The 24,002-nt window shown below is 46.8% G+C and overlaps 1 protein-coding gene across 1 annotated transcript in view; it reads left to right on the forward strand.

The window, feature by feature from the left end:
• The first annotated feature begins 1,778 nt into the window (after positions 1-1,778).
• Positions 1,779-24,002, forward strand: part of FNDC3B (fibronectin type III domain containing 3B) — a 355,299-nt gene continuing 333,075 nt past the window's right edge. The window contains exon 1 of the mRNA XM_044669554.1: positions 1,779-1,842. The gene's annotated coding sequence lies outside the window, so the exon portion shown is untranslated. The remainder of the gene's footprint in view (positions 1,843-24,002) is intronic.

A 24,002-nucleotide genomic window follows, 5' to 3' on the forward strand; every position in this document is an offset into this window, starting at 1 on the left:
CTTCTGTGGGGCTTGCAGGAAGCCAGGGACCAGGAGGGAGAGACTTCTCCATCAGTATCCTGTTTTTGTCCCTCGTCCTTCCAAGCCCTTTCAGTTTGCCACGAGGTCCAAACTTATTTTTCTTTTTAGTTGTGTTTCTTCAACCACAAGTGATTAAGAGCAACGATTGCATCTGTCTGTGGAGCCTTTGTCATTTTTCTTTTGAAACCTTCCTTTTTTTTGACCACTTAATTACTGGGCCACAACCCTCGGTCCTTCCTTTGGGTCATTTCATTTCCTAGGTGTCCTGGGTATCAGACTTCTATCTGATTCTACTAGATGCACCTGCTTGTTCCCCACCCGATGGGTTCTCTTATTTTTATATGCATCCATGTAAAAAACCAACCACCCAGAAGCTTTCTGATTGATCTGAAGCTGCTAAAAGCCATTGTCCTAGGGGGTGGGCAGTGTGGCCAAGGCCCAGCACCCAGGAGCTCAGATATTTAATGCCCTTGTTTGGCATTTGACTTTCTTTACAGCTTGTTCCCTTCCTGCCTGGCCATTCTTCATCGTCCTCTCTCCATCTTTTGTCTGCTGGAGGTTCCTCCTGCCTGGAATGCTTCCCCGTCCCACCTGGGGCTTTCAGAATACCTGGCTCCCTTCGGCTTTCCTGCTGTACTGCTTGTTCACTCGTGTCTGAGTCCTTGCCCCATTTGGTGTTTTCTTGGCAAAGATCTTGGAGCGGTTTGCCATTTCCTTCTCTAGACCATTTTACAGATGGAGAAACTGAGGCCAACAGGGTGAAGTGACTTGCCCAGGGTCACACCACTAGTAAAATGCCTGAGGCCAGATTTTAACTCCGGTCTTCTTGACTTCAGTCCCAGCGCTCTATCCCCTGACCAGCTGGCTTCTGCACCACTCCCTTCTGGCAACTGCTAGCATCTTCTGTCTGTTCTGATTGACGCCTCTTATATTCCTCCTTAAAAAGTAAGCTAGGTTACTGTGCCATAGAAGGGAGAGAATGGGGAGGTGGTGAGGGCGAGAAGAAGGGAGAGAATTTGGAACTCAAAACTTTAAAAAAACGAATATTCAAAAAATGTTTTTACATGTATAAAAAGTAAAATACTGGGGGGTGGGAAGTAAGCTGGAGCAACTGGGTGGCCCAATGGATGGAGTTGGGAGGACCTAGGTTCAAATTTGGCCTCAGACACTTTCTAGCTGTGTGACCCTGGGCAAGTCATTTTACTCTGCCTAATCCTTGCCCTTCTGACTTAAGAGTTGTTACTAAGCCAGAAAATAAGGGTTTTTTTAAAAATAAGGGGAAAAAGCGAGTTCATTGAGGAAGAAACAATTCTTGCCTTTAAGGGCTTAAATCTTAGCTATGTGACCCTGGACAAGTCACTTTACCCTGTTCGATTAGCCCTTGCCACTCTTCTGGCTTAAAGTTAGTAAGAGAGAAAGAAAGGGTTTAAAAAAATAAGGGGAGGAGAAAAGTAAGCTCCTGGAGGAACTGTTTTTGTCTTCAGGGCTTAAATCTCGTTGATTGATCACCATAATTCTCTTTTTATGATCTCTAATTCTCGATTTTGCTTAAGAATTCTCCCTCCCAAATGACTCCCGACTTACCCAAATCTTGCTTCCATTTGTCAGCTTTATTTATTTATTTTTTTAAATTCCATTTTCCACAGCTTTCTGCAGCAGGCTGGCTAATGTCTGTTCAGAGTTTTCAGTTGAGGAAATAGTGTCACTTCCTATTTCTAATGTTTCACTTTCTGATTGTCCTGAGCGAGTCCAGGGCAGTTTGGACTTTGTTTCCACCCAGACGGAGATGCTTCAACCCAACAGGGGAGCTGCGACATTCAGGTCTTTTTCCTTTTTTTTTTTTTAAATTGTCTCTTCATTCCGTGTGTTATGGAGCCTCCTGGATTTGGGGGGTCAGTCTTCTGGGGGGGCAGGGATGGAGGGGGCAGCCTGTCGCCCCAACAAAGGGGAGTGAGCAAGGCTGGCGCTCAACTATTTCATCGAGGATGACGGAGTTTCTAAATGTCAGTTTCCACTGAGTCATCACTTGAGTTCACTGGTGGGGCATTTTCGAGCTGGCTGTTAAATGTTCTTCTTTGGCAGATTAGCAATTAAGAGGAAGAAAAAAAAAAAGCCTGACTTAAACAGATCACGGAAATAATTTCCATCTTTTTAATTGAATGCCTGTTTCAGGGAGAGAATCTTGGGATAGAGAGAAAGCGATCAAAAAAAGGTTTTCTAGAGATTTCTTCTCAGCGGTAGCCGGGTGGCTGGCTGGATGGAGAACCAGGTCTGGAGACAGGAGAGCCTAAGTTCAAATCTAGCCTGAGATACTTCCTGCCTGGGTGACCCTGGGCAAGTCCCTTAACCCCTGTTGCCTAGCCCTTGCCACTCTCCTGCCTTAGAACCAATACACAGTATTGACTCTAAGACAGAAGGTAAAGATTTTAGATTTTTTTTTTTTTTAAAAGAAATTTCTTGGGGCAGCTGGGTAGCTCAGTGGATTGAGAGCCAGGCCTAGAGATGGGAGGTCCTAGGTTCAAGTCTGGCCTCAGACACTTCCCAGCTGTGTGACCCTGGGCAAGTCACTTGACCCCCATTGTCTACCCTTACCACTCTTCCACTAAGGAACTAATACACAGAAGTTAAGGGTTTAAAAATATAAAAATAAAACAAAAAAAGAAAGAAATTTCTTCTCAGATTGGATCACAAAATGGTAGTTCTAGCAGGGAACAGAGCTCTTTTATTTTCTATATGAGAAAACTGTGGTTCAGAGAAGTAGACTTGCCCAAGGTCACACAGTAGCAATTTAATAATAAAATAATAAATAATAAAAATCAATAAGTATCTCTAACGTACAAGATATTATGTTTGGCCCTGGAGTACAGAGCCAAGGAGAATGAGTAGAATATGTAATGTTGGGGTGTAAACAACATATATGGAGTTGGGATTTTTTTTGTTAATTTAAAAGAATATGTCTCTCTCTTTTTTAATAAGTTGCTATTTTACTTGGAACTTATTTAATCGATAATTTTTACAGCTAATTAATATATTTTAAATATAATTATATAAATATTATTAATAGAAACAATAGAATTTATTTATAACTTATTTCATCGACAGTTCATCTATGCAAATTGCATTTAAGCCAACTCTGACTCTCCTGAGTGTTTTCACATTTTAGGGTCCTAGGTACGCCGGAAGTGGTGAACCCAGGGTCCACTCACTTAATTGGCACATGTCAAGTCAAGTTTCTATGTGCCAGGCACCGAGCTGGGCCCTCATGATATAAGGAATGATTTCTTTTTTCAGTCAAAATTTTTGGTCATCTCCTTAACTCTGGGCCCCTGCTGATGACTTCTTTCCGAGATGAGGAGCTTGGACTAGTTTGGGAGTTTTTAACTCTATCTATTGTAGGACCCCTGTGATAGGCTGGTGAAGTCTGGTGGGCTCCTCAGAGGAATGTTGTTAAATACCTAAAATAAAACATACAGTATTACGTGGGAGACCAAATATACTGAAATACAGTTATCAACATATTTTTAAAAAATGAGATCATGAACCCTAGATGACAAACCCTTGGTCTGGATGTGTGACCCTGGACAGGTCAACTTAACCCCCATTCCCAGCCCTGACCACTCTCCTGCTTGAGAATCAATACTTAGAAAAAAAAATACTTAGAAGGGAAAAAAAAAAAAAGAAGAACCCTTGGACTAGGCAATCCCTAAAGACTCTTTTAGTTAAAGGTTCTTAGCTAGATTCTTTCACTGAAATATGGGTGGGGGCCACTGCTTGAATTGAGCATAGTTCCATTTGGACCTCAATTAAAATCTGTGTCATTTATTGGCTGGGCAATGACTTACTTAACCTCCCTGGCTACCATTCTCCAGCTCTATTTTATTTCTTTTTTTTTTTTTAATTTATTTTTTTTTACTCTGTGTATTGGCTCCTTGGTGGAAGAGTGGTAAGGGTAGGCAATGGGGGTCAAATGACTTGCCCAGGGTCACACAGCTGGGAAGTGTGTGAGACTGGACTTGAACCCAGGACCTCCCGTCTCTAGGCCTGACTCTCAATCCACTGAGCTACCCAGCTGCCCCCTCTGGTCCATCTCTTTAAAGTGAAAGATCAGACTAGATGCTCCCCCAGCCTGAATATATGACCCGAGGATCTTCCTGCAAAATCTTTGTCAAAGAGGGGAGAAGAGAGTAGGCAGTAAGATTTTAGACCTGCCTTTGCCAGGGATCCCTTGAGTGAGTCATGATCTCTTTGTCCCTGGTCTGTAAAATGGGCAGAGCAACACACCTACAATCATCATGAGGCTGCCTTGAGAGTTAATTCGTAAGTCCACATTAAATAATGTATGTGGAAGCGTCTCTCAATGCAGATGGTGTTAGGATTGCTACAGCGGCTCCTCCCATTAATTTTCTGTTTGAGGTGATCTCAAATCCTCCCAGCTCATCTTGGATTTACGTCAGTAGCTATTTACTGAGGGCAGCACCCAGTCCTGGGGTCCTGGGGTTCTTCAGGCTGTGCCAAAGGCCTGGGGAGGAGAGCTGGGGTTCTTAAGAACCAACAGCTGAGACAGCTCATAGGATTTGGGGATTTAGCCCTGGGAGGAGATTGGGGAACTGAGGCCCTTGGGAGGGGGGGTAAGGATGGAAGTAGGAAGTGGGGAGTTTATCCAATCAAGAAAACACTTAACTAATTAAGTCACACAACTGGATAAGGAGCTGCCTGAGAGGGTGGAGAGGAAAGGGAAGAGGAGAGAGACTGAGGCAGACATATTCAGAGGGAGAGAGAAAGAGAGAGAAAGGGAAGGAGGGAGAGACAGAGAGAAAGAGAGGAAGAGAGAGAGGCAAAGAAAGAAAGGAAGAGAGAGAGAGAGGAGGAGGAGGAAGAGAAGAAGGAGGAGGAGGAAGAGGAGGAGGAGGAGGAGGAGAGTTGTTAAAGGGAAGATGAAGATGAGTTGGACTTCAGTGACCACTGAGATCCTTCTGACTTTGAAGATCTTTGATTCTACTGTCTTCTCTCCTCATAGTCCCATCTTCTGAACCCCCCTCCATGCTAAGGCCTTCTCTTTAAGATCACCTCCAATTTGTGCTCTAAATATTTTACCTGGACACAGTTATTTACACGTTTTTCTCCCCATTAGAATGTGAGCCTCAAGGACAAGTGTACTTTTTTGGGCTTGTTTTTGTTTTTGTTTTTTGTGTGGCCCTCATGGTTCTTAGCACTGTCACTGGTACAGGGTAATCTCGGGTGTTCATTGACTTGAATGGTCTCAGAAAGTAGGTTTTTAAAAGATATTTTAGATTTAGAGCTAGAAGGGACCAGAGAAAGCCGTCTTGGCCAATCTTCTTTTGTTACAGATGAGGAAACCGAGGACCATAAATCCTTTGGTTTTATTCTGGTTGGATGGAAAAAACCAGTGTGTTCTGGAATCTTCTTGCTGCCCGAGGCAAGAATTGGGTGAGAAAGAGCCCGAAATACAAACTATCAGGCTAGGCTGGGTAGTCCTGAAAGCACCTGGCCACCTTGGCCACCTCTGCCCCGAGGCCAAGGCTCCAGGATGGCCATCCCATCATTTTCTTGGTAGATAGGAAATTAATTTAAGTTTTATTTTTTTAAGCCCTTACGTACCATCTTAGAGTCGATTCTAAGTATCTGTTCCAAGGCAGAAAGAAGAGCAATAAGGGCTGGGCAGTGGGGGTCAAGCGACTTGCCCGAAGTGTCTGAGGCGAGATTTGAGCTCAGGACCTCCCATCTCTAGGCCTGGCTCTCTATCCACTGAGCCATCTAGCAGTCCTCGCCCTTATTAAGTTTTCTTGGACCCTCAGCGGGCAAGAAGAAATGTGGGTTCTGGGTGTGAGTGACAAGGGTGGGGGGGGAGCAGGGCACAGAGCTGCCATCTGGACCTGCACCAGATTCATTGCACAGACTCTTCCATGCCCGGAAACTCAGAGGACTTGATCTTGATTACAGCTAACCGTCGTTGAGCCTCTATCAGTTAGGGCTGAAATAGCCGCTTCTGTTGGGGAGAGGCTGACGGTGGACTGATGTGTGTAACTGACCTCCGGGGGTCCCAAGGTGGTGAGAGATGGGCTCGGGCAGCTTGAGGCACCTTAGGAGGAGGTCATCTTTATTGGCATTTGGTCTCTGAAGATTAATTTCTCTTACCACCTCCCCCCAAATACCTCCAAATCCTGCCCCTAAAATACAGCCCTCCTCAGAAGATTGTTTTGGGGGGAAATACTCTGTGAGCCATCTGTTAGTTTGGGGTGATTAATACAGAACTAGAGAACTTCCCAGCAAACTCCCAAGGCTCGGACTTTGAAAAACATCAGCTGCTTGGCCCGCTGGAAAGAAAAAGGAGACCAGGATGAGTCTGACACCCAGGTTTCCCTGCAGGATTTCCCCGAAGAGAACCAGAGTTTGCCCAACCTTTTAAGGCATAGGCGGGAGAAGAGTTTGGAGCTGGATTTCTATAATGTGTGTCTTTTAAAGAAAAAAATGAGGAGGCTTCTACGTCGTTCAGTGGATGGGGCGCCAGATGTGAAGATGGGAAGTCCTGGGTTCAAATTTGGCCTCAGAGACTTCTAGATGTGTGACCCTGGGCAAGTCAACCCCAGTCGCCGAGCTCTTTCCCCTCTACTTGTTAGAAATGTTACTAAGACAGAAAATAAGGGTTTAAAAAGTGAGTTTAGCATCTGCCCAGGCAGACCAGCCCTGGCTTTATGGCTTAAGAGCATTATTGAGAACTGCCTGGGACCCTCCGAGGTTATGGAAGTTGCCCAGACTTTTGGGGGGTCTGGACCGGAACTCAAGCCTTGGCTCTTCCCCGCTCCGTCTCTGAGGGTGAAGTAGAATGATCCCAGTTCTTTCTGTGAGTCTCTCTCCCTTGGTTCCTTAAGCTTTAAGCCTGTGTCTAGGGCTGCTGCTTCTTATCTTATTATATAATAATAACTGACTGTTACATAATGCTAAACCTATTAGCATCCTTTATCTCCCTCAATCTCCTGGACCACTAGTCTCCCCATTAATCTTATTTCAGAGATAAGGAAGGGTGGAAGGGAGATGATTTAGGTTCAGAGCCCTGTTTGGGGAATTTGATCCCTTGGTGATTTCTGCTTGGTTCTGTATCATGAAAAGACAGCTAGGGAGCTCCATAGACAAGTAGAGCTCCTGGGCTGGAGCCTGGAAGACTTGGGTTCTGGGTTTGGACACCTAGCAGCTAGCTATCGAACACTGACCACATCTGTAAAATGGGCACGAGGGTAAAACGGGATAATATTTGTAAAAAGCGCCCAGTACCGTGCCTGGTACACAGTGGGTATTCCATTATCACCCTCTTCTCCTTCTCTGCCTGGCTCCATATCAGTACGAGAGCCTGGATTCTGCTTTGTGGGAGGCCGACCTATGAAAAATTTAGGAATCAATTCACCGGGCTGCACCTTCATTGCTGTAAGCTTCCTGAGGGCAGGGGCTGTCTCTTGCCTCTTTTTCTATCCCCAGTACTTAGCATGGTGCCCGCCCTGTACTAGGTGCTTAATAAATAATAATCGATTCATGGAGTCATTAAGTAGCTCAAATTCCCCTGGTTGGTCTTTGCTGCCATTGCTTTTTTTGCTAATTGATGTGCTAGACATTTCCCGTGAATGGTAGCTGCCTAGTCTATTCCCTCAGCATTACTGCCAGGGCTGAACGGGAGATCCAGGGAACAATAAAAGGATGAGATCTGAATTCAAATCCAGCCTCAGACATTTAGTAGCTGTGAGACCCTGAGCAAGTCACTTAACCCTGGTTGCCTCAGTTTCCTCAACTGTAAAATGAGCTGGAGAAGGAAATGGCAAACCTCTCCAGTATCTTAATATGGGACCTTGGGCAAGTTGTTTAACCCTGGTTGCCTCAATTTCCCCCTCTGTAAAATGAGCTGGAGAAGGAAATGGCAAAGCTCTCTAGTATCTTAATGCTGGTTGCCTCAGTTTCCTCCTCTGTAAAATGAGATGATGAAGGAAATAGAGACCATTCCAATGTCTGTGCCGAGATGACCCTCCTAAATGGGGTCACAGAGTGTTGGGCATGCCTTAAAAATGACTAAACAATGAAAGTGTTATAAAAGAAATCTATTAGATTGAAATAGTTATCCCCCTTTTTTAAAGTTTGTTGCCCTCAGGTTAAAAGCTCTTGGGCTAACGTTCTTTTCTGTGTTGAGAGTACCAGCCAGCGTCTCTGGCGGTTGAGCCCTTCCCTATGACCTGCTATACTGATCATCCTCAGTCCTTTAAAGTGGGGATGCTCTTGGCGTCTCTCTCCTAGATTTGCTGTGAGGATCAGATTCGTTAAAGGCTTTGCAAACCTTAAAGCCCTGGAGTTCAGTTCCTTCATTTTACAAATAAGGATGTTTGAAAAGGAAAAGCGATTTGAAAGGCTGCACTGGGGAAGGGATTAGACTTTCTCTGCCTGCCCCCCAGGACAGAACCAGGAGGGGGGAGCTGGACTTGTAAAAAAAGGAGGCTTCCCCCAAAGAAAAACTCCAGAGATCCCGTGATGAGTAGTTGTGGATGCTGAGAATTTTAGCAACAGTAAAAAACAGCCTCCCTTAAAGGACAGCAAGTCCCTAGGCCAGCCTCAGGACAGCATCTTTGCACATCGACCACCTCTTCTTTCTTCAAGCTTTTCTGAATTCGTTTTATGTTGTTCTTCCTGGGGAATGGTGTTTGCCCAGTTGGTCCCAGAATCTCCTGGAATCCCTCTGACTTTCCGATTCTTGAGATTAGTGTCCCCCCCCCCCCCCCCCAGGGCTCCAGACACTAATTAATGGAGCCCAGGAGGTGGGGATTTGAAGCTTTGGTAGGAAAACAGAATGAACCGGGATTGGGAAAGGTTCCGTTTTCAGCTCAGAGGGGTTTGGAGACCAACCTTGGCCTGGCCCGTTGGGGTTGGGTTCATCACTGAGCACTTGGGGTAGGACATGCCGGACTCTACTGAATCTGTCATAGGTTTTCCAACTCTATTGAGCTGCAGTATTTTTGGTCAGCTTTCGCTTGGCTGGGGAGAGGGGGAAGAGGATCCACATATATATTTATGGTATATGGGAGGTTACATGTGTGAGTATATCAATCTCTAAGAATGGATGGATGGATCAAATAACCAGCCTTGGTGATAGGACTTAGGATGTTGATTGTTTTATTATTTTTATTTTTTAAATTTAGAATATTTTTCCATGATTATATGACTCATGATCTCCCCCATCCCCTCCCAAAGCTGGAAAGCAGTTCCACTGGGATATACACGTATCATTGTTCAAAACCAATTTCCGTGTTATTCATTTTTGCAGTAGAGCGATCTTTTAACATCAAAACCCCAGTCATACCCCCATCGAACCACGGGATTGATCACCTATTTTTCTAACACATTTCTGGTTCCACAGTTTTTTCTCTGGATGTGGATAGCATTCTCTCTCCTAAATCCCTCTAAATTGTCCTGGATCCTTGCATTGTTGCTAGTAGAGAAGTTCATTACTTGTGCCATAATATATCAGTCTCTGTGTACATACAATGTTCTCCTGGCTCTGCTCCTTTCACTCTGCATCACTTCCTGGACGTCCTTCCAGTTCACATGGAATTCCTCCAGTTCATCATTCCTTTAAGCACAATAATATCCCATCACCATTAGATACCTCGATTTGTTCAGCCATTCCCCAATGGAGGGACACCCCCTCATTTTCCAACTTTTTGCCACCACAGAGAGTGCGGCTACAAATATTTTTGTACAAGTCTTTTTCCTTATGATCTCTTTGGGGTACAAACCCAGCAGTGGTATGGCTGGGTCAAAGGGCAGGCATTCATTTAAAGCCCTTTGGGCATAATTCTAAATTGCTCTCCAGAAAGGCTGGATCAGTTCACAACTCCACTATCAATGCATTAGTGTCCCAATTTTGCCACATCCCCTCCAACATTTATTATTTTACTTTACTGTCATACATATTGGCCAGTCTGCTAGGTGTGAAGTGGTACCTCAGAGTTGTTTTGATTCACATTTCTCTAATCAGGAGGTATTTAGAATGCTTTTTCATGTGTGTGCAAAATGATATTACATGTGCTTATTGATAGTTTTGATTTCATCTTGTGAAAAAACTACCTATTCATGTTCCTTGACTGTTTGTCAGTTGGGGAATGGCTTGATTTTTTAATGGATTTCACTTAGTTCCTTATATATTTGGGAAATTCAACTTTTTTCAGAGAGTTTTGTTATTAAAATGTTCTCCCAGTTTGTTGCTTTCCTTCTAATTTTGGTTGCATTGGTTTTGTTTATACAAAACCTTTTTAATTTGATATAATCAGTCATTCATTTTACATTTGATTTTTTAAAAAATGCAATTGTAGGACTTACATTTAGCTCTTAAGTGTCTTCTTTTGGATTTGGCTCATTGTGCAAGCCTGGCCAGGCTATTTGGATTTGGAGACTCTCAGCCAATCTGTTACTCCATGTTATTTGGGCCATCTTTGAACATATCACCCTCGCCTTCCCCTTTTTACTCCTCCCCCCCCCCCAAGGTATTATTGAATAATCTTAGTAGCCATGTTACCTTCCAGGCCCTGTGACCCAGGAGTGAGGATAGCAGACTGAATGTCAAGGAACTTGGGTTCTAGTCCTTGTTTTGGTAATAACTTTGTGACGCCCCCTAGGATAAGTCTGTTTACCTGAGACCAATCAATAAACATTTATTAGGCACCTACTTTGTGCCAGGCACTGTAGACAGTCCTGGATAAATAATCTGAGGACCTGGGTTCAAATCCTGTCTCTGCCACTTAATAGTCAGTAAGTAGACCTGCATTTAAGTTCTTACATCGTATGAGGCACTGTGCTAAATAAATGTTGAAGGTACAAATAAAAGCAAAGGGAAGGCAGTCTTTTCCCTCAAGAAGCTGACAATGACATGATGGGGAAAGACAGAATTTAAAGGGGAGCTGAAGTGGGATTGAGGGCGTGATGGCAAGGTGGCAAAATCCAGAGAATGTAACTCAGCTGGACTAGGCCCTTCCTCAGTGGGAGATTCCAAGTGGAACTCACCAGTGAGCGAATGAATGGTCATAGAAGAGGAGGAAGAAGGCAGCAGAAGCATGGCAGCCAGGTCTGGAGAGCGGAGAAAGCTTGGCTGGTCCAGGCCCTTCCTCAGTGGGAGATTCCAAGTGGAACTCACTAGTGGGCTGTGTATGTGGCTGGTGTTGGCCTTTTCCCTCCCCAAAATGCAAAAATTAACAGGCAAAATCCAAAATCTCTGGGCAGGTTCCTTGGCCTGTGGACCTTAGTTTCCTCTTCTGTCTGAGGGAGGGTTGGCCTTCCCAAGTCCCCTCCAGATGCAGGGGCCTCTCGGCCAGATCCCTTCCAGTCCTACCTGTGAGCGTGGGAAGATCCGACATTCCCTGATTCGGAGCCTCTTTCCGGCGCTGGCACGTGCGCCATCGCTTCACCCGGCAGGCCTCCGCCTAGTCTTAGCCGCTGCAGAGCCGCCGGGTTAGCATCGACGGTGGGCTGCTGCCTTTTCATTTCTCGCCTTCCTTCGGGAGCAGCTTGAAGGAAGCTACTTTCGCTTGGGACGGACCCAGCCCCTGCCCAGCCCGGTGCTGGTGCTTCTAATGCAGTCTCTGAGCTCTCTGTCGCCCGAGAGAAAGCCTCGGAGTCCTAGAAAAGGTAACCAAAGGAGAGCCGGCGGCCGGGTCCTAGCAAGACCGGGAAGAAGGATCCAAGCAATGAGCTGCCCGATCGCCATCCGTAGGGGAGGGAGGAAACACGCCTTATGTGAGCCGGCGACGCGCCAGGCGCTCTAATGACGCCAGCTCACTTGATAATCATGACATCCCTGGAAGGTATCTGTTATGACCTCCATTTTACTGAGGGGGAAACAGAGGCAGGCCATGGCGAGTGACTTGCCCAGGGTCACCAAGGAAGGGGCTGAGGCTGGATTTGAATTCAGGGCTTCCTGGCTCCAAGCCACCATGTCCTGCAGCTGTGTCTGGTCATCAGAGGGCAGACTGGCCTCGCTAGCGGGATCTTCAGAAGTGCTGGGATGGCAGGCTTCAGGCCCGGCTCTCCATCCACCGAGCCGCCCAGCCGCCCGCCTCACGCTACCTTCTTTACCCGGCTGGGTGGGGAGATGGAGTGATCGCCACTGGCCGAGGGTCAGGCGCTCTCTCTGCCGGCCCCACGTCCACTGTCTCCCTCTCGCCCATCTCCAGGTAGCTCAGAACCTTGGAGAAGCCCGGCGGGCCGGCGGCCTCCTCCCTCCCCAGGACGTGGAGATGTTCCACGAGGGCCGTCCTTGGTCTCAGAGTCCTCCTCGTTCTCTGCCAGGCCGCATTGCTCGCTGCAGGCTCCCCTTCCCCGATGGGGTGCTCTCATGTCTCAGGGTGGGCTGGAATCGTTTTATTTATTTATGTGTATGAGGAGGTGCCTGCTTGCTGAGCTCCCCCAGAAAGGGGGGATCCCTGAGAGAGGACCTCGAGTTTGTGAAGGGGAGCGGGGAGGATTCCGTCAGTAATAGCCCGGTTCTCTGCGGGAGAATTAGGATTCCGCCTCGGCCCAAGGGGGCTGGCAGTGGAAGGACGGCTGGGCTTTCAGGGTGAAATCCCTGGAGTTCCACTCTCTAGTCTGCAGGCTAGACGGGGCTGGGCCTCTACTGCAGAGGGATGGCCCGTTTGGGGAAGCTCATGAGGGAAAAGGGCGCCTTCTTAGAGCTGTGTCTGGGCCTGCGGGGTGGATGCTGCTGGAGGTCCTTTGGGGTCTGTGAGTACATTTTTATTTTTGGAAAAAACTGTCCGTCGGCGCAGGCCACCCTCATCCATAGTTTATCCATCAGTCAGTCAAGCGGTGATCATTTTAGAGGGTTGCCTTGGCCGGGGTCCCTTGGACCAGCCGCCTTTCCTTCCTGGGCCGTCTTGGGCTCTCAGAGGCAGAAGCCTTAGACGTGAGATCGCACCCGGCTGTTGTCCCTGGAGAGTTTGAAAACGTCAAAAAAGAGCCAGAACACCCGAAAGGGGAAGAACCCCAGCTCCGGAGGGGTCGTCTTCAGAAACCTTAGAGAGAGGTTAACAAGTCCCTGTTAAGGCAGCTGGGCGGCTCTGGATGGAGAACCGGATGGCTAATGGTTCTAAATACCAAGTTGAGGGTCCACATTTTATTCCAGAAGGACCAGGGAGCCACGGAAGCTTCTGGAGCAGAAGGCGGAGGCGTCGGCGTTATCTGGGTCGATGCCATCTTAAATCTCCATCCTTGACCCTTCGCTCTTGGTCACATCCCATCTCGGGGACTTGGAGGGATTTTTCTCTTGATCTCCGGGGCAGGAACTGTTCTGTGTGGTTTGCTGTGATTTCCTTTTCGCCTTTTGGGGGGGGGGAGGGGCTGCGACCTGGGAGGAGCCCCTCAGAGCCCCCACTTGGGTTTTCTCCTCTCAGCTGTTCCAGGCACTGGAATGAGTGACGCGCCCATGTGTGCTGGGTTTCCCCCGTGTCTGCTCCACCCGTGTCCCCTCCACCCGCCCAGGTGAACAAAAGAAGAGAGGAAAAGGGGAGCACGAGAAACGCCACCAAGCCCGACGTGTTCTACAGACATGCACACGCATGTACTCTGTGTGGTACATGGACACACATGCAGTCCAGATCGGCATGTATTTTGTCGTCTATGCACACAAATGTATATCATGAGATCGTTCATACATACGTGTAAATAGCCTATATAGTAATGTGTAATAAACGGCATGGCCTGGAGTCAGAAAGACCCGAGTTCAAATCTAGCCTCAGGTACTTATCGGCTCTGTGATCCCCGGGCAAGTCAGTGAACCCTGCTTGCCTCAGTTTCCTTCTCTGTAAAACGCATCGAAGAAGGAAATGGCAAATCGTGCCAGTATCTTTACTGGTTAGGAGGAGTCAGACACCACCGAATGACTCTGCAATGTGCAGATATGTTCACGTGTGTACTATGTGTGCATCCATACCGTGCATGTATATGGAAACATACATTATAGTATGCACATAGAACCATATACTGTACTACACACATGCCACGCATGTAAATGTATATATTATAGGCACCTTATTTATAGATGCACACCTGCATGTTTGCAAGGTACAGCTGCACACATGACATCCACACACGTATTACAGACAGACACATGCTTATAAATGTGAACCTGTGTGAGCACAGTCTTAGGGGAGGCACACAGCATGTATGCACGCATATGCATGTATTTGCACATGACAATACACACATTTATAGAAACAGGAATACATGCTTTCAGGGATGCAATACAACACACATACATGTGCACATTCTTTATCACATTAGACACCTGTTTATTAACACGAACATGCGTCCAGTGTTTTAGGGGAGGTGCATATGACACGTATGCACACAGTGCTGGTGCATGTCACAATATGTACACGCTATTTATAAACACCTGAACATGTGTGCATGCACACAAGTCTTAGGAGAGGCACACATGACATGCATGTGCACATATGCTCCACAACAACACGTTTGTTATGAACACAGAATCACACGGGTTCTCCCAGAGGACGCACACAACATGCATGCACGTGCACATGTGTGTTTGCGCGTGACACACGAGCACATGTGCACGCACGCAGTCCTCAGGGGAGCACTTCTGCTTCCTCTTGGGGGACAAACAGAGCCCTAAGGCATCGTTTCTTTTTTCCCTGCGCCTCCTCCGTGTACACAGGCGAGTCGCCGCGTCCCTGTACCCGGGTTTTCCTGGCCCGGCTCCCTCCCCTCCGAGGCCGTCCCCTCTGCGGGGCTCTTTCACAGCCGAGGGGCCCCGTTGGCGGGCCGCGGCGGGGGGCCGGGCTCGCCTGGGGTTTGGGGCGCGCTTGTTCCCGGGAGCCCCAGCAGGGTCGCGTCTCCCCCGTGGCAAGGAGGGGCTTTGGTCACCAGAAATGGCGCGCCTGGGCCTGGGCCTGGGCCTGGGCCTGGGCCCCACGGTGAGGCCGGCTTCTCTCGTGTCCGGAGGTCCCGGATCGGCTGCCCTTGGGCTGGAGGCTCTATTTTCTCCTTTCTTCCCCCCCCCAGGCGCCGCTTCTCTTCCCCTAAAGGGTCTCAGCCACGGCCTCCAGTTCATTAAAGGGCTTTGTTCCGTGGACAGGAAATAGTTCTGTTTGTACAAGTTACACAATCCTGGCCGAGGGGGGGCGGCGGGGGACCGTGCGGGCCATGGAACCGAAAGGACCGGCTCTGATCTCTTTTCCAGAATGGCTCTGAGCTGCGTGAGTCACTTGGTAGAAGATGATTCTCCTATTCGCCGCCTCCGTCCTCGGGGTGGTCACGTGCCCGGCCCGCCTCCCTGGCCGCGGGGCTGCTTGGGGCGCTGTAGCCCAGACTCCCCTTTATTTGGATGTGCCCTAAAGGACTCGCCCCGAGGCTGCTGGAGGGCAGTGGTCAGCCCCCAGGTTTGCCAGCTGTTTGGGAATTTATTCTTTTCTTTCCTGGGGCTGGCAGGGCGCCTTCCTCCCTCCCTCCCCCGCTTTTGGGGTCTCGTCTCCGGCCCTGCATCATCTTCTTTTTCTTAAGCTTCGTTAGTGCTTCACGTACCCTCGTGCTTGGCTTAGTGTGGAGGAGGGCTGAGCAGGACCCTCCCTCCGCCCCCTTGGGCAGCTCTCAGAAAGAAGCACTTAGAAAAGGAGCCTTCCGAGGAGGGCCGACCCTCAGGCATGATAAGATGTTGTCAGAGACAGAAAAACAGAAGGGACCCCCCCTGCCTCCCAAACCAAGGGGATGGGTGCTACTTATGAAGCCTAGGATGGAGTGGGACCCCTTCCAGGAAGGCCGCCTTTACAGGGAAAAGGAGAACAAAACCGATCCCCCCCACCCCCAGCCCAAACCCTTTCCCTTCTCTTCGTTAGTTCTGGCCCTTTACAGCTATTTCCCTTCACCCCTCTTGTTCCTGTGGCAATTCTTGAAGGAAGATGACTTCAAAATGGACTTTCTCATCCTTGACATCTTTTCCCTCTTCTCATTTCTTGGACAGTGCAAAGTTGCAGCTTGAGAGGCGGCTGACTCTCCTTCCTTGGGGTGGACTTTGCCCTGATCCCATCCCTCATCTCCTCCCCTCCCCAGCTGGGAGGGGACCATCTGGAGTGATTTCAGATACTCGGGGAGTCCTAAGAAACAGCCACGGAGGCACCCAAGTAGCCTCGCACCCCCGATCAAAAACCTGCTTCTCTGCAAACTATTCCCATAAAATGGGAACATAATGACTTTCATAATGATGGCAGCACTGGCAGTCCATTGGCCCAAAGTGGAATTTTACACTCTTGGTCATTGGTAAGAAATTCCAGTATATGTTGTGTACTAAAACCATAAAAATCTCTCCTGCTTGGCCAATGAAAGATCAAATCCAAGGTTTTTAGTTCCAGATGTAAATTTCTCCATCTGAAAGTCACATTGGACTTTCAGCTTGAAGCCCATCGACTTGACCAAACTCACACATCTCGAACTCAGGGCTTCTGTCTCCAAGATGGGTGTTCTGTCTCCCGCACTCCTCTGCCTGGTGTCCCATCCTCACCCTGGCTCAAGAGATGCCTTTACAGCTTCCGACTCTGACAGCAAACTTGGGAAGGAAGGAAGGAAGGACCTCTAGGAGTTGCTAGTTGTGTTCTTCCATTGGATAGCCAGCCTAGGGGAAATGATCATCTCCCGGCTGACTTCTCTCCTTGACTGGATGTGCGGGTGGCTATAGTTTAGTGATTGGTGGATTTTCTAGGTTTATTCCTATTTTTGTCAGAGGCATCTTAGAAACAATTGCTTTTGAACTAATTCAAGAGCCATCGATCTGAAGCTGGAAGGGACTTTGGAGGCCCTTACGGTCCAGCCTCCTCATTTTGCAGATGAGGAAACTGAGGCTCCCGGAGGTGGAGTGAATTTTTCCCAGGGAACCAAAGGTAGTAGTCATTGTTAGAGGTGATTTTTTTTTCCCCCCAACACTTTTCAGGGTTGAGATTTCAGCTCCTCTCCACAGCTAGTTTTCTTTCTTCTCTCTCCTGTGGGCATTTGAGATTCTTCACCTCGTGTCCCCTCTTTTGTCCCCCTGGTGCCATCTGTAACTTTGTCATCACTTTGACAAGCGACGGAGGCCTGGCCTCCCTTTGAAAATGAGACATTTTTTAGGTTGGTGTGGGAGAGGCAGAGTTTAGCTAAACCCTTTGCTTCCAAGCTCAAGTTCAGTGATTTATGGGGGGGCCCAGGCAGTCCCAGTGGGTTGCTGACCCCAGGAAATTACAGCAGGGCTCCCGGGTGTCTCTTTTGGAGATCTGAAATGTGACCCTTCAGTCCCCTCCCCACCTTCGTACTCGTAGGGGGCTGACGGCTGCGGCTGGCTTTTACAAACCGGGGGATCTTTGAAGCTCAGGTAGTTTGTCTCTGCCTGTGAAACAAGATCGCACCCCATAAAACATGCCCCGCCTCCCCCCGTGTGGCTATCCTCGGCTGGGGTTCACGAGGGACAAGATCAGAGCTCAGCTTGGAATATTGAAAACGTTTCTTTTCTGGAATTTGGAAGCACTTTCTGTTTCTCCAGCATCTGTCAAAGTCCCGGGAGGCCTGGGTAGGAGATGAGGTGCTCCCGGGGCTGTGTGTAAGCAACGTGGCAGTGGGTAAGTTGTCATTTACTGGGAAAAGGAATCGCTGCGTTCTGGCCCCGAGCCGGGATCAGCTCCAGATGGGCGCTCAGAAAGGATTTCTGCTCTCAAGGCGCAGAGTCGATTACAGCGATAGAATCAGGCTAGGCTGGTTTGTGGTCCTGCTTCCTTCTCCCTCCGCTTTGGGATTTTCTTTGCAGAGTGGGGAGGGACTTTTGTAGCATCCTGGAGCCTCCTCATGATCACGTATGTGCTATTACTCGTTATTATTCTTGTGGTTATTATTTTTAAACCCTGACTTTCTGTCTTGGAATTAATACTGTGTCGTAATGCCAGGGCTGAAGAGCAGGAAGAGCAATGGAGCTTAAGTGATTTGCCCAGGATCACACAGGAAGTGTCTGAGACCAAATTTGAACCCAGGACCTCTCTTCTCTGGATCTGGCCATCCATCCATTGAGCCGCTGGGTTGCCCCTTAACAGTGATTTATTATTAATCACTCAATATGTGTTTATTAACCAGATGTTTCTGAAGAAGAAAAAGTTTGAGGAAGTCCTCAAGGAGCTGAGGTTCTTCCTCTTTCTGGTGTCCTGCACCCCTTTGGAAGTCAATGTCAGGGAGCCTCGGGACCCCTTCTCAGAACGGTATTTTTTAGTGCTAAAAATAAAATACAAAGGGTTGCCAAGGAAGGTCAGCTCTTGAAATACAAGTATTTGTATTTTGATATCAATAGAGTCTAAAATAGAGGTGCTAAATCAGAAGTCCCAGGTAAATCCTTCAGTAAATTCTGGTCCAGTGGGCCAGCGAGGTAGTTCGGGGTTTAGCGCACAGGGCTTGGCATCAGGAAGACTCAGATCTATCCATTGTCACTTACTAGCTGGATGATCTTGGACGAGTCACTGACCCCTGTTTGCTGCAGTTTCCTCATATGTGGAGTGTGCTAGAGAAAAGAATGATAAATCACACCAGTATCTTTGCCAAGAAAACCCCAAATGGGGCCACGGAGAGTTGGACATTATTGAAAAAGACTGAGCGGTAAACTGATGAATAGAGCTAACTTTACAGAGGAGAAAAGACTTGTCCAGCGAGGAAGAGCAGGGATTCCAGGCCAGACCTTGGACTCTAGATCCAGGCAGTCCACAAGCACTTCTTAAAGTCCTGCTATGTGCCAGGTATTGTGCCCAGTCAGAAACCTTTTGTGCCCTGTGCAAGGAGTCTCCTCCATTCTAGTGGAGGGAGGTAATTTATATATATGTCAGTATGAAATGAATGCACAATTTTAAATACAGAGTCATCAGGGAGGCTTCTTTTAGCGTGCCCCGGTGCCCCCTCCTTGAAGAAGGGCAGGTCGGTTCTTTTGTGTGTGTTTTTCTCCCCGGCACCTGGCACATAGTGGGCGCTAAAGCGTCGGTGAATTGTGCTTGCAGCATCGAATAAGGGAGGCATCCCCAGATTCACACAAGCTTCTCTGGATGCCGTGGATACAAAGAAAAGGCAGAAGCAATCCCTGCCCTGCAGGAGCTCCCATTTTCACCGGGGAGGCAACGTGTAGACATCTAAGTCCATACGATACATAGTATATGATACACAGTGTCTGGGAATTTTTTTTTTGAGGGGGTGGGAGGAGGGTCCCGGGGCATTGCTAGTATCTTTTCTTTTAAACACTTGCCTTCTGCCTTAGCATCAGTACTAAGTATCAGTTCAGTTCCAAGGCAGAAGAGTGGTTAAGGACTAGGCAGGGGGGGTTAAGTGACTTGCCCAGGGTCACACAGCTGGGGTTAGTATCTTTCAAAGCTCAGCTCATATCATTTTCTATATGAAGACTCCTTCCTAATGTCAAAAAAAAATTTGGGATGTCCCCTTAAGAATAACAGTTATGCTTATATACTTATATATATGAAGAGTTGTATTCTTCATCTCCATGGGTTGAGAAAATACTCTGAAATGGCAATGGGTTTGGGGTGTCATTAGTGAGGGCACCTTCTCTAAGAGGCAGCGAGCAAATTGGCCATCCGTGGCAATCCCCTAAGACTCTCCTCCATTGCTACCCATAAATTTGTTCCTGGGTGCTCAGTCCCTCGGTGGAGACTCTTCCTCAGTTTCCCTTGCCTTCCCTCCCTGGGCTGTCTACAAGTTATTCTTGACTCTTTTCAACTCAACGAGCCCATCTTTGTTTTTGGTTCTGAATTTGACCCAATGGTCGATGATGTATTTCGAGCTGCTGACCTTGTTTCCTTCCGTGTTGGTGGTTTGCTGCTTCCCACTCAAGTCCACTGTGGCGCGTCTCCTTTGCCCTTTGGAAGACCCTCATCTTCACTTCAGAGATGGCAATATTTTTTGACTCAATTGTGGAATAAAAACAACAATAATAACAATAACAAAACAATATCCACGGTAGCCAGCATTTGCATAAAGCTTTATGGTTCAGAAAAAGCTTTGTGTGCACTATCTCATTCCATAGCACAATGCTAGTGCATTTGATGTAGGGAGAAGCTTGGGGGTCATTCCAAGAACTTGACAGTTTCCCAAAGGCATTCCAGCCCTCACCCAGTCCAGTTCGAGACTGGGCTGCGTTCCATATTCATTTGCAGTCTCTCTCTCTAAGATATGTTTACCAATGAATGAGCCCCGCAGTTTGTCCTTCTAGCTGCATATTCCTTTGGACAACAGGCATTATTTATTCACATCATTAAAATAATAAGAGCTAAACCTCTTCCAAGCCCTTTAAGATGTACCTATATTTATCTCACTTGGTCTTCACTACAACCCTGGCCGGTAGGTGCTATTACTCCCTCCCCCCCACTTTTTTTTTTTTAACAGATAGGGAAAGTGAGCCTGAGGGAAATTAAATAACTTGCTTACTTGTTATTTTTCAGTTGAGTCCAACTCTTTGGGTCCTCTTTTTGGGATTTTCTCCGCAGAGATGCTAGAGCCATTTGCCTTTTCTTTCTCTGGCTCACTTTATAGATGAGGAAATTGAGGCAAACAGGTTCTTCATGACCCCATTTGCAGTTTTCTTGGCAAATATATTGGAGTTGTTTGTGCCATTTTCTTCTCCAGCTCATTTTACAGATGAGGCACACTGAGGCAGACACGGTTAAGTGACTTGCCCAAGGCAATACTTCTAGTAAGTGTCTTGAAGCCAGATTTGAACTGTCTTCTTGACTCCAGGCCTGGTGCATTATCCATTGTGTTGCTTGACTTTCCCAGGGTTATACAAATAGTATCTGATGCAGGATTTGAATTCAGAGAGTTAGGCTAAACTTGGAAAATAAATTGTGATAGAAAGTTAGTGTGAATTTAGATAGCTCTTGCCACTCTTCCATCTTAGGATTGATACTAAGGCAGAAGGTAAGGGTTAAAAAATAAATAAATAGTGAACAGTGCCCTGGTTCTGGGAGTCAGATTGTGGGTTCAGCACTCTATGACCTTGGGCAAGTTATTTAGCATTGATAGTCCTCTACATATTCTCTGCAAAACTGGGAAGTTAGACTTATCTGATGACCTTTTCCTGGAGAATGGACTCCTTCCCTCCTCTCTATTCTCTTTCCCCCCTCAAGACACAGGAATTTGTTTGTTTGTTTGTTTGTTTGTTTGTTTTAAGTGATAATAGTGTCAGGCTAACAGGCTCTTGAAAACAAAGATCATTTTTTTTCTTGGGGCACTTTGGACTTATCAGAGTTGAACTGTTGAGGCCATTGTGGTCATGAGGTTCAGATTGAGGCCTGGGTGTAAGGATTGCCTGAGAAGCTTGCTGTCATAACTGCCATGGTTATTGAGTAACCTGGGGAAATGAGAGGAAATATTACTGAAGCTTTATGTTTTCGAAGAAAATGCTATAGACCCAGGAAATGATCTTGAGTTGACAAGGACTAGAATGATTCACTTTTATAAAACTCGATGAAGAATTTTATATGGTGGGATACAGGGAGATAAGAATCAAAAATAATTCTTATAAAATTGGATGTCACATGGGTTCTACTGCTTGCCATCCACAGGTAGGCTTTCAGAGCACAGTTCTTGAAGATGAAAGATTTTCCTTTCCAAAATCAGACTTCTGTTGTGTTTGGTGATTGAGTGCTCTAGGACAGAAATTTTATTCCAAGGAGAAAAAATAATGGAAAGATTTCTGAGTTCATAGTTAAGGGACCTGGGTTTGAGTTCTAACTTTGCTGGAATCACTGCACAGCATTTCCTTTCTCACGCTCCCAATCCAGCCAAACTGTATTTCTTCCATTCCTTGGGTATGATATTCCATTTTCAACCTCCAGGCCTTTTCATAGACTGTCCCCCATGCTTTCCTCCTATTCTTTTCTTGGCATCCCTACCTTTGTCAAGGGAGTATCTGAAATGCCATATCTCATCCCCAGTTATACTCTTATGACATTTGGGGTCACATTTTATTGTACTTACCTACAAGCTCCCTGTTTTCATCTATTGTGTGTACCCTCTTTTTTTGTCTTCTAATATTCCCAGTGCCTTATATAGAGCCTGATATAGAAATAATTTGTTCAGCGGATGAATAAGGAAGTGCACTTTTCTCACCTGTTAAATGAAAAGTTTAGATGAGGGTCCCTTCCATTCTATCCCTAAAGATGATATGGAAATGGGGGCCAGAAAGGTGGCTTAGTGGATAGAAAGCCAGACCTGGAGTTGAGGGTTCTTGGTTTCAAATTTTGGCCTTAGACACTTCCTAACTGTGGGGCGTTGGGCAAGTCACTTAACCCCTGTTGCCTAATCCTTTCCACTCTTTTGTCTTAGAACTGATACATGGTGTTAATTCTAAGATGGAAGGTAAGGTTTTAAAAAAAAAAGATGATAGGGCAAGTGCAGTGAATTGAGGGAGAAGAATTAGGTTTGAGTTTTGGATCTGAACTTCACGTCTCTTGGGGCTCCACTTTCCTCATTGGTGGATGGCCTTTAAGGTCTCATTTTTACTCTAAAATGGCATCAGGATTAGTCAGTGTTTTAGTTCTAGGATTCGAGACCAGGTTCCTAAGCCCATCTCCTCTAGACTGTAACCACATAGCAATTTTAATGGAACTCATGAAATGTCATCTCCTAGAGAACAGCTCCTAGATTTGTTGGTATTGTTTTGGTTTGGGTTTTTGTATCCTTAGCACTTAGAGACCCTTGTTGTCCAGTCATTTCAGTTGTGTCTGACTCTTTGTGACCTCATTTGGGTTTTCTTGGCAAGGATACTGTAAAGGTGTTTATTATTTTTCTTCTCCAGCTCATTTTATAGATGAGGAAACTAAGGCAAACAGGGTAAAGTGACTTTGTCAGGGCTGGTAAGTGTCTGAGGACAGATTTGAACCAGGAAGGTGAGACTTTTCTGATTCTACGCCTGGCACTTAGTGCTTATTATATTGTGGAATGGGATCTAATTGTGTAATGAAATGGTCGTAGTTGAGGAAGCATGCTCTAGCAGATTGACAGCCCCAAAGACCAAACTCTATATGTTAATATTGTTTGTGTTGATTATATTTTTATTCATCTTGTTAAAATATCCCCCCAGTTACATTTTAGCCTGGTTTACCAATGCTAGGGCATTGTGGATGTTTGGAGTCTCTGCTCTAGACAAGTCTCTAAGGCTGAACCGAATTACAGAGAAGGGCCTCTCCTATGTGGGGAGAGGGAGGTTCCTCACCCAGGAGTTCTTGGTACCATTGAAGTCAGAGGTTCCCTCCCTGTCCCCAAAGGCTCTCAGGTCTTGATTTTTCCAGGAGGTGAGTATTTGGGTGAAACTTAAGGTGTATACCTTGACAGTGGCCTCAGAACTGTACACCATTGACTTCTCTTTCTTCTCTTACTCTTCTTCCATCTGTCTTGCTTTCCAGGAGAGCCGGCAAGCCGGCCGGCCTGTGCTTTCTCCTCCTCTTAAACCCTTACATCCTGTCTGGGCTCCTTGCCACGTAAGGCATGGGCGTTACCATCAGACTGGACGGAAGGTTTAGACTTGTCTCTTTTGTAGGAAATGCTGGGCAGTCACAGCATGGGTTTTTGAAGTGTCTTGGGCTTCAGAGATTGCCACTACAAAAATAGATGTGATTTCCAGAGGAGCTGCCTGTTCTGCTGGGCCATGCTCTCTGAATTCTTGTTGACTTTTTTGATTCATAATCAGAAAAGTACAGACAGAGAGGGATGAGGAGACTAGACTGGATCTTTGAGGTTAGAGGCTATTTCATGTACATAAATTTATCACCAGAAATTTTCCATTATATTACAAATATGTACAAATTATTAACCTGGGAGAATGTCTTTGTTTCCCCAGTGCCTAGTCTTTCCTCCTTCCTTCCCTTCCTTCCTGTCTCCCTCCTTCCTTCCCTCCTTTCTTCCTCCTCTCCTCTCCTTCC

Source organism: Gracilinanus agilis, chromosome 3, assembly GCF_016433145.1.
Source record: "Gracilinanus agilis isolate LMUSP501 chromosome 3, AgileGrace, whole genome shotgun sequence".
Taxonomy (NCBI): domain Eukaryota; kingdom Metazoa; phylum Chordata; class Mammalia; order Didelphimorphia; family Didelphidae; genus Gracilinanus; species Gracilinanus agilis.